At 42.5% G+C, this 8,930-nt stretch overlaps 1 pseudogene; it reads left to right on the plus strand.

The window, feature by feature from the left end:
- Positions 1-4,388: 4,388 nt before the first annotated feature.
- LOC119297472 lies at positions 4,389-8,377 on the plus strand (annotated as a pseudogene).
- Positions 8,378-8,930: the final 553 nt, after the last annotated feature.

Raw genomic sequence — 8,930 nt, forward strand, 5'->3', positions numbered from 1 at the left:
CTTTGTGTTCTACTCGTGCATAGAAACTACGCATAGACCTAGCTCTGATACCACTGTTGGGGATCGTAGCAGAAATTAAAAAATTTCTACGCATCACCAAGATCAATCAATGGAGTATTCTAGCAACGAGGGGAATAGGAGTGCATCTACATACCCTTGTAGATCGCGAGCGGAAGCGTTCAAGAGAACGGGGATGATGGAGTCGTACTCGCCGTGATCCAAATCACCGATGACCAAGTGCCGAACAGACAACACCTCCGTGTTCAACGTACGGTCGGGAAGACGTCTCCTCCTTCTTGATCCAGCAAGGTGGGAGGAGAGGTTGATGAAGATCCAGCAGCACAACGGCGTGGTGGTGGATGCAGCAGGGTCTCGGCAAGGCTTCGCCAAGCACCAACGAGCGGGAGAGGTATTACGGGAGGGAGAGGGAGGCGCTAGGGGCTAGGGTGCGCAACCCTCCCTCCCCCCTCTATATATAGGGGCCCTGGGGGGGCGCCGGCCCCTCTAGATCTCATCTAGAGGGGGGGCGGCCAAAGGGGGGTGACTTGCCCCCCAAGGCAAGTGGGGCGCCCCCACCCCTAGGGTTCCCAAACCCTAGGCGCAGGGAGGCCCAAGGGGGGCGCACCAGCCCACCAGGGGCTGGTTCCCCTCCCACTTCAGCCCATGGGGCCCTCCGGGATAGGTGGCCCCACCCGATGGACCCCCGGGACCTTTCCGGTGGTCCTGGTACAATACCGGTAACCCCCGAAACCTTCCCGATGGCCGAAACTGGACTTCCTATATATAAATCTTTACCTCCGGACCATTCCGGAACTCCTCGTGACGTCCGGGATCTCATCCGGGACCCCGAACAACTTTCAGGTTACTGCATACTAATATCTCTACAACCCTAGCGTCACCGAACCTTAAGTGTGTAGACCCTACGGGTTCGGGAGACATGCAGACATGACCGAGACGCCTCTCTGGTCAATAACCAACAGCGGGATCTGGATACCCATGTTGGCTCCCACATGCTCCTCGATGATCTCATCGGATGAACCACGATGTCGAGGACTTAATCAATCCCGTATTCAATTCCCTTTGTCAATCGGTACGTTACTTGCCCGAGACTCGATCGTCGGTATCCCAATACCTTGTTCAATCTCGTTACCGGCAAGTCACTTTACTCGTACCGTAATGCATGATCCCGTGACCAACTCCTTGGTCACATTGAGCTCATTATGATGATGCATTACCGAGTGGGCCCAGAGATACCTCTCCGTCATACGGAGTGACAAATCCCAGTCTCAATTCGTGCCAACCCAACAGACACTTTCGGAGATACCCGTAGTGCACCTTTATAGCCACCCAGTTATGTTGTGACGTTTGATACACCCAAAGCATTCCTACGGTATCCGGGAGTTGCACAATCTCATGGTCTAAGGAAATGATACTTGACATTAGAAAAGCTCTAGCAAACGAACTACACGATCTTGGTGCTATGCTTAGGTTTGGGTCTTGTCCATCACATCATTCTCCTAATGATGTGATCCCGTTATCAATGACATCCCCATGTCCATAGTCAGGAAACCATGACTATTTGTTGATCAACGAGCTAGTCAACTAGAGGCTCACTAGGGACACATTGTGGTCTATATATTCACACATGTATTATGATTTCCGGATAACACAATTATAGCATGAACAATAGACAATTATCATGAACAAGGAAATATAATAATCTTTTATTATTGCCTTTAGGGCATATTTCCAACACTTGGAGGCCCAACAACGTCTACAAGAAGAAGGTTGCGTAGTAGACATCATGCCCCCCCCCTAGCCCATGCTTGATCCCATCGTCGACATTCACAACAAACCACAGTCGAGCATCTCGCCGCTGTGAAGAACAGATGTAGCAAAAAATGTCGATGGTAGTAGCAATAATCCACATGGTTGTAGCAAAACGCCGTCTCGCTGTCGACGGGTCATAGCTAAGTCGTAAATGGATGTAGAAAAAAATGTAGGTAGTAGCAAAAAACGACGATGTTGCAACAAAATGGCGTCGCCATCACCGCGGGTGTCACAGCTACCATGAATGATTGCAGCAGAAAAAGTGGATGGTAGTAGCTTCATTGATCGCCGTTTGCAGCATCCATATTCTCCGGTTCCAGCAAAATATCGAGGCCGTCGACCTCGCGTTGCAGCAAAATGCATAGTCGGTTCCAGAAAATGGTGTTGCTGGTTCCAACAAAAAACAATGCCGGTGGCAACACACGGCCCGCGGCGGTTGCAGCTCGTCAATAGAAAATTCATGGCCTCCCCTTAAACAACATGGCGCAGCCATGGCCGTGGAATGCAGCACGCAGCCACACGAGTTCCAGCAACGAGCACATCGGTTGCGACATTTTGGGGGTGGGGTGGAGGAGGAGGTGGCCATAGCGACGAGCTTCGGGGGAGAGGAGGAGAGAGTGCAACCAGGACGCAAGCATCAGAGGAGAGGATGCGGACGCGGCCATGGCAGAGGGCATCAGAGAAGAGGGAGTCTATGGGCGCGTGTTTGTGCAAGAAAAAGCTCCGTCGTTGCTCTGAGGAAGAAAAAGTGGATGCGAGAAAGAAAAGAACGGGCGAGGATGCGCGTCGGAAAGAAGATAATGTTGTGTGGCAAAATAGGAAAAAGTCCAAAATAAACCTTGAATTTGTTGACGAAAGCTAAATTGAACCTTGAATTTTCAATCCCTTAAATCAGCACACTAAATTCTTCGATCCCAGTTTATTTTGAACCTTGAGAACGTTCCCAAACAGGATTGTCGACGTGGCAGGATTGTTTGTTGACTGCGGAAGCCACTGGGCCGGCCCAACAGGCGCAAAAGAAAAACTAAGATTTGTTTCGAGTTTTTTTTCATAATACACTACGTAAAATAGACAACTGTTGATTGCGGACGCGACTGGGCCGGCCCACCACATGCGAAGCGAGTTATTTTTTCCTTTTTTTTCATAAGGCGGGACGTAAAAATGAGTCGAACTTGCGACCTGGTGCCGCCAGACTCCACGCCCAAGCCACTGGAAGAAATGATTGATTTAATGAGAGGCCTCATATATTTAGCAACACACGGCAAAGGCAAGATTAGAAAAATACTAGCAGGCTGAGGCGCAGCGACACGCCGCGCCCGCGAGAGAGACCGTGTGAACTGGTTCGTTTGGCAGTTGTTTCTTTGTTTAGCTGTTGAAATTCTGTTGCACATTTTGTGCGTCATCTCTTTGTGACAATGTGAGAAACGATCATGCACTGGTTGTATTTTGCCGAACAAAAGAGCATATGTTTAAGGGCATTCAAATGTGGAAAACGTAAACAAATTGTGAATCTCCGAAAACATAAAAGTGCGAATATTTTTCACTTTTCAAAATTCTTAATAATTTTGAAAAATAAAAACATTTTGAAAACAGAATCAATTTTGAAAAAGCGAACACTTTCTGAAACACAAACATTGTTTCAAACATGGGAACAAATGTGTGAAACCTGAACAAATGTGTGAGACGTTGAGTACTTTAAAGAAATGAACAACTTTTTGAAAACAGAATCAATTTCGAAAAAGTGAACACTTTTTGAATAAATGGGATTTTTAAAAACTAAACAAAATTTTATAGTCCAAATACTTTCTGAAATATTTTAAAATGGGAGCAACTTTTGAAACCTGAACAAATGTGTGACAAAAAGGTTGAATACTTTCAAGAAAATGAACAACTTTTTGAAAACAGAACACCTTTTCATTTTACTAAAAGTAGGAGCAACTTTTTAAACTATGTAAAAAAATGTTTGTATACTTTTTCAAAATGTTCATTGTCATTTAGGAAATGCTAAACATGTATTTGGCAAAAATGTTACTGTGTATTCAAAATAAAGTTGAAAAAATGTATTAAAAATGTACATAAAGAAAGTTTATAAAGTAATACGAAGGGGAAAAAAGCTGAAGAAAACCGATGAGAAATAAAGAAAACCAAAAGAAAAAATAAATAAAAAAACAATAAAAATCATAGCAGAGTGGGGGCGCGTGCCATTCAGCGGGGAAGGGGTCGCCAAGCGCACGATCGAAAGCGATGCCAAGACGCGCACGCTTTCGATCGGTGCGCCGGTAGTAAACGTTTCCCTAAATCAAAACGAGCCGAACCAGTCTCATGTACGGTGTTGCGCTGGTCCGAGTCCGATCCTGTTAAGTAATAACATGTGATAAAGAGCAAATCAACGTGGGCTAAAAACCGTGGAAGAAAAGAGGAAAACGTTCTAAAAAAAAGGAAAACCCATGGACGAACCCAGAGACCCCCTCGACGTGGACGCGAGTCGTTCCTCACGAGATGAGAAACCCTTTTCGGGCGCCGCCGGTGCAGAGGCCGCGGCGCACGAGATGAGAAAGATGTCGAGGGCCTCCAGGATCCTCGGCGATGACCCGGAGACGGTGCGGGAAGCGAAGAGGCCACACCTGGCAGAGGAAGAGGAGGGGGCAGATCTCCACTCCACGAGCCCTAGATCTCCTGACGAGCTAGCTGGTCGAACATCCCATCCAGAGATGATCTTCGCGGCCTTTGAGCACGACGGAGCCCAATCCCAAGTAAAACTAGGTGATTTTGCCCCCAGGTTCCAACCTCCTTTCCTCCTCATCAAGACAGACTACTTATTCGTATTTTTCTGTAGATCGTGTGTATGATGTGATCGAGTCCGTGACGGAGGAATCCTCCGATCCGGCCAGCCCTCCACTCTACGAACCCTACATACCCGACGAGCTAGCTGATAGGGCTACCAATCCGGGCATACGCGCTGCCTTTCGGCACGCCAAAGCCAAATACAAAGCAGAACAATGTGAAATCAGTTTACATCTCTTCTTTTCTCATGTCAATTTCCATCCTCTTCTCATTCCTCGCTGACATGTTAACTGCACAATTGATTTTCGGACTGTATGTAGCTCGTCAGGCTTCTCTGTTCACAATGGCTCATCACCGCTATAAAGCGTCTTCGTGCTTGTTCTCTGACCCGTGCCTCCTTCCCATCCGTGAACCCGCAAAGGATGCAGTGCTTCTTGCCGCCAACTCGGTCATCATTCCCTCGTCCTCTCTCGGTGCGTATGTGTGTAACATCATGCTTGAATGCTACTAACTAATATTTGCTACCTGGCAAGTAATGTTCTGACTTTTGGTTTGCTTTGCAGAGAGTCAGCCGCTGAATATGTGCTCTGGTTTGTGGATTCAACGGGATGACAGTCGCAAAACCGCTGTTGTTTTGACGTCTGCTCATCTGATTCACGCAAAGGATCCTTCCAAGATGGACCCGTGGTTCTGAGGAGTGGACAGGCAAATATCACCGTGAGGCTAAGGTGAGCTTCCTAAAGTTTATTTATACATTCTCCAATGACAATAGATCTGATTATGATGAGACTTTCCTGATCGTTGATATCACAGAACTCTGTTTCAACAATATAAATTCTCACGAAAATGTAGTGACGTAACTTTCACCGCTCTCTTTTTTAGGTCATTGTTCACTTGCTAGACAACACAACCGTACTAGGCCGGCTCCTCTACCTGCAGGAGCATTATGAATTTGCTCTTTATGAGGTTGAAGTTGACAAACCAGTTGAGCTGCCCACTTTCATTGATAGTGTGCGTTCTGGTCAAGATGTTTTCAGACTTGGAAGAGATGAAAATCTGGATCTAACAATAACCCATGGTAGGGTGGAATACATGGTTCCAGATTGGTATGAGAGGTGTCATTACATGTATTTTTCCCATGATACAAGTCACAATATGGTATGTTGTATCTTCACTTTATGTTTTCTATTCCGACATTTGTATCTTGTCTACAAACTGTAATATTTGTCACTACTACAATTCTACAGTTTCAGGACGATAGAGGGCTCATCATTGATTTAGAAGGGAGGGTTGTGGGTCTCGTTAACAATTACATTAATGAGACTTTTGTACCTTCTTCAATATTGCATAAGTGCTTTGATTTCTGGAGGAGGTTCAAGTATGTCTTTCCTTTCTTTTACCTACAGTTCTTTGTTAGTTCTGTTGAGTAATACACATGTCTTGTATGGTCAATAATTTGACAATGTTACACCTAATATTTGTGTGGTAATTCAATTATATTTGGTATAGGTGTATACCTCGGCTCCACCTTGGAATGACTTTTACTTCTATCAGACTTTTAGACCCAATTTGTATTGAGAGGATGAGACGTAAGCATAGCATCGAGTTTGATCTTATTGTTGAGAAGGTATATAGATCATTATTTCATATCACTCATGTTACTAGTTTCACCTAAAGTTGTTCCTCATATGCATATTATGGAGTAATCATTCTAATTGAATTGCATATTAGGTCTCAAAAGGATCATATGCTGAGAAACTTGGAATCAACAAGGGTGATGTTATTGAAGGTTTTAATGGAAAATATATTTCTACTACAATTGAGGTATGTGCATTGCGTATTTATTAGTTACTTGCCAATCCATCGTAGATTAATCTCCCACGTCTGATTGGGTTAACGGGTTGTTTTATTGTAATCAAAGAGGGAACACGTAATCATGTGTTTTTAATTAAATGATCTAGTTAATGTGGTGTTAGTTCAACCACCTCCCAATTCATTGCGCTTTCTGCATGGATAAGTATCTATACACAAGTATGTCAGGCTGGTTATTCTAATCAATTTGATGGAAGAGCATATAGCTTACATTATACGGTGGGCACATATGTATCCCGTAGCTAAGATCAAATAAGAGTATATGGTATGCAGGATGTAAATGTGTTAAATTGTACTTCTAGGGGGAGTATCTGGTATATGAACAATTAATTTAATAAAAGAGTATGCATATATATGCATTATGAAGCATAGATTACTCTATTGATAATGAAAAGTGTATACACAATTGATGTTCATTTGATAGTATCGAGTACATTTTCTGAAGGGATTACATATTATTGTTGATTTAAATATTCAAGAGTATGGAGCTATGAAAAAGACAAATTCAGCAATGAATAGTGACATTACTGTTTGGCACTATTGGATGCTAATTTGTCTTTTTCATAGCTCACATCCCGTAATGTGTTTGACCCTGAAATTTTGCAGGGCAATAGAACATCACCCTCTTAACATCCCTTCTTTTGAGATTTTTTTGAAAGTTCAAAACATCGTTTACGCGTGGTTTTCACCGGTCTCCACCGAATATTTGTTTCCGTATGATATTCTCCCAGGTTATGGGAGAACAAGTCAACATTCGGTGGAAACCGGTGAAAACTACATGAGAAATATGTTTCAAAGTTTCGAAAAAAATTCCCAAAAAAGGATGTTAAGAGGGTGATGTTCTATTGCCCTGCAAAATTTCAGGTTCAAACACATTACGGAACGTGAGCTATGAAAAAGAAAAAAAAATCAGCATTGAATAGTGCCAAACAGTAATGTCACTATTCATTGCTGAATTTGTCTTTCCATTGCTCGCATACCGTAATATATGTTTTTTACTTGAAATTTCACATGACGATAGAACATCATCGTCTTAATATCTCACATATTTTTAGTTTTTTTTGAAACTTTCAAACATAGTTTACATGAAGTTTTCTTTGAATGTTGGTTTTCGTATGATATTGTCCCAGTTTCCATATGATATTCTCCCCATGGGTTATACAGTATGCTCTTTTAGGGGAGGTGTTTTTTAAATGAAATATCTGTTGTAGCCATTACGTATTTGAAAAACCACAAAACAAGAAAAATCTGTTGTGAAGGAGAGGGAGAGGGAGAGGGAGAGGAGTGATCGAGTGAGTACACGTGGTCGTAGGGGTGTATTTTTCATATATACATATTTCATGTGACAGACTCTTGGCTTTTATAATTTCTCTAGTTGGAAAACATGTTGATAGACATATGTTGGGATCACTTCGACCAAGGAAATGAATTAAATGAAGAAAAACATGTTTCGGTAAGTTAATTTTATGTTGTAACTATGAATTGCTTAATATATGCTGACCATAGCATTATGAAAAATATGTTTCAGAAATTAATTTTATGGATTCTTCACAGGTAAAAATATTTGATGCTACCAAACTTAGCCGAAAAACTAAAAACTTAACCGTAATTGTATCTGATCATGGAGAAGACATTGTAAAAGGTAAGCATCTCCTCCGTTTTATAAAGGACTGTTTATTTATTTCACCTTGAAGTCATAGTTGTATATAATCTAAATGTGATGTTTTTATCTGTGTAGGCACTTACCCTATCACGGGAAAATAAGGTATGTCGGTCTTTGTTGTTTCTTGTGCTGGGATCAAGAAGGTAAACATCTTCCCAATATAAATTTTGATTTTGATTACGAGTCTTAATTTATCGCATTTCTCTCTATTAGATTCAGTATGCTTAGCTCTTGGTAAAGTAAATTCACTTATATCACCATGGCAGGTCCAGCACAAATCAATTTTGAACAACAAAAATAAAAAGATCCAGCAAAAAACAAGGAGGAAACCAATAGTAAAGACTGGGAGCATGGAACCAAGGCATTTTACTATGGCAGGGGAAAGTAACAATCAAGTGAAGTTCCTTTACATACTATGAACAGAAGTTGCATGAAGAATAGTGATGCTCAGACGTTGTTGGTGCTGATCAGCTCCACGATCAAGGTGCCTGACGGCAGGAAGGTGGACATTAGTGATGGCATACACCATGGTTGCAAACTCTAGCATTAAGATACACACAACACAGCTAAATTAGTTGACGATCAAGTCATAAGACTATGTATGCTTTAGCTAGGATCTAAAAGGACTGAATAAAATGGATTGCCCTGAGCGATGTGAGCAAGTCGACGTCGATATTAACCTCGTCCATGATATATTGGTAGACTGACAGCTTGCCAAGACCACCTGCGGTGTGTTATGAAAGAGATACAAAAATATGTTAATAGTTTTGAAAAGTATTGT

Source organism: Triticum dicoccoides, chromosome 5A, assembly GCF_002162155.2.
Source record: "Triticum dicoccoides isolate Atlit2015 ecotype Zavitan chromosome 5A, WEW_v2.0, whole genome shotgun sequence".
NCBI lineage: Eukaryota > Viridiplantae > Streptophyta > Magnoliopsida > Poales > Poaceae > Triticum > Triticum dicoccoides.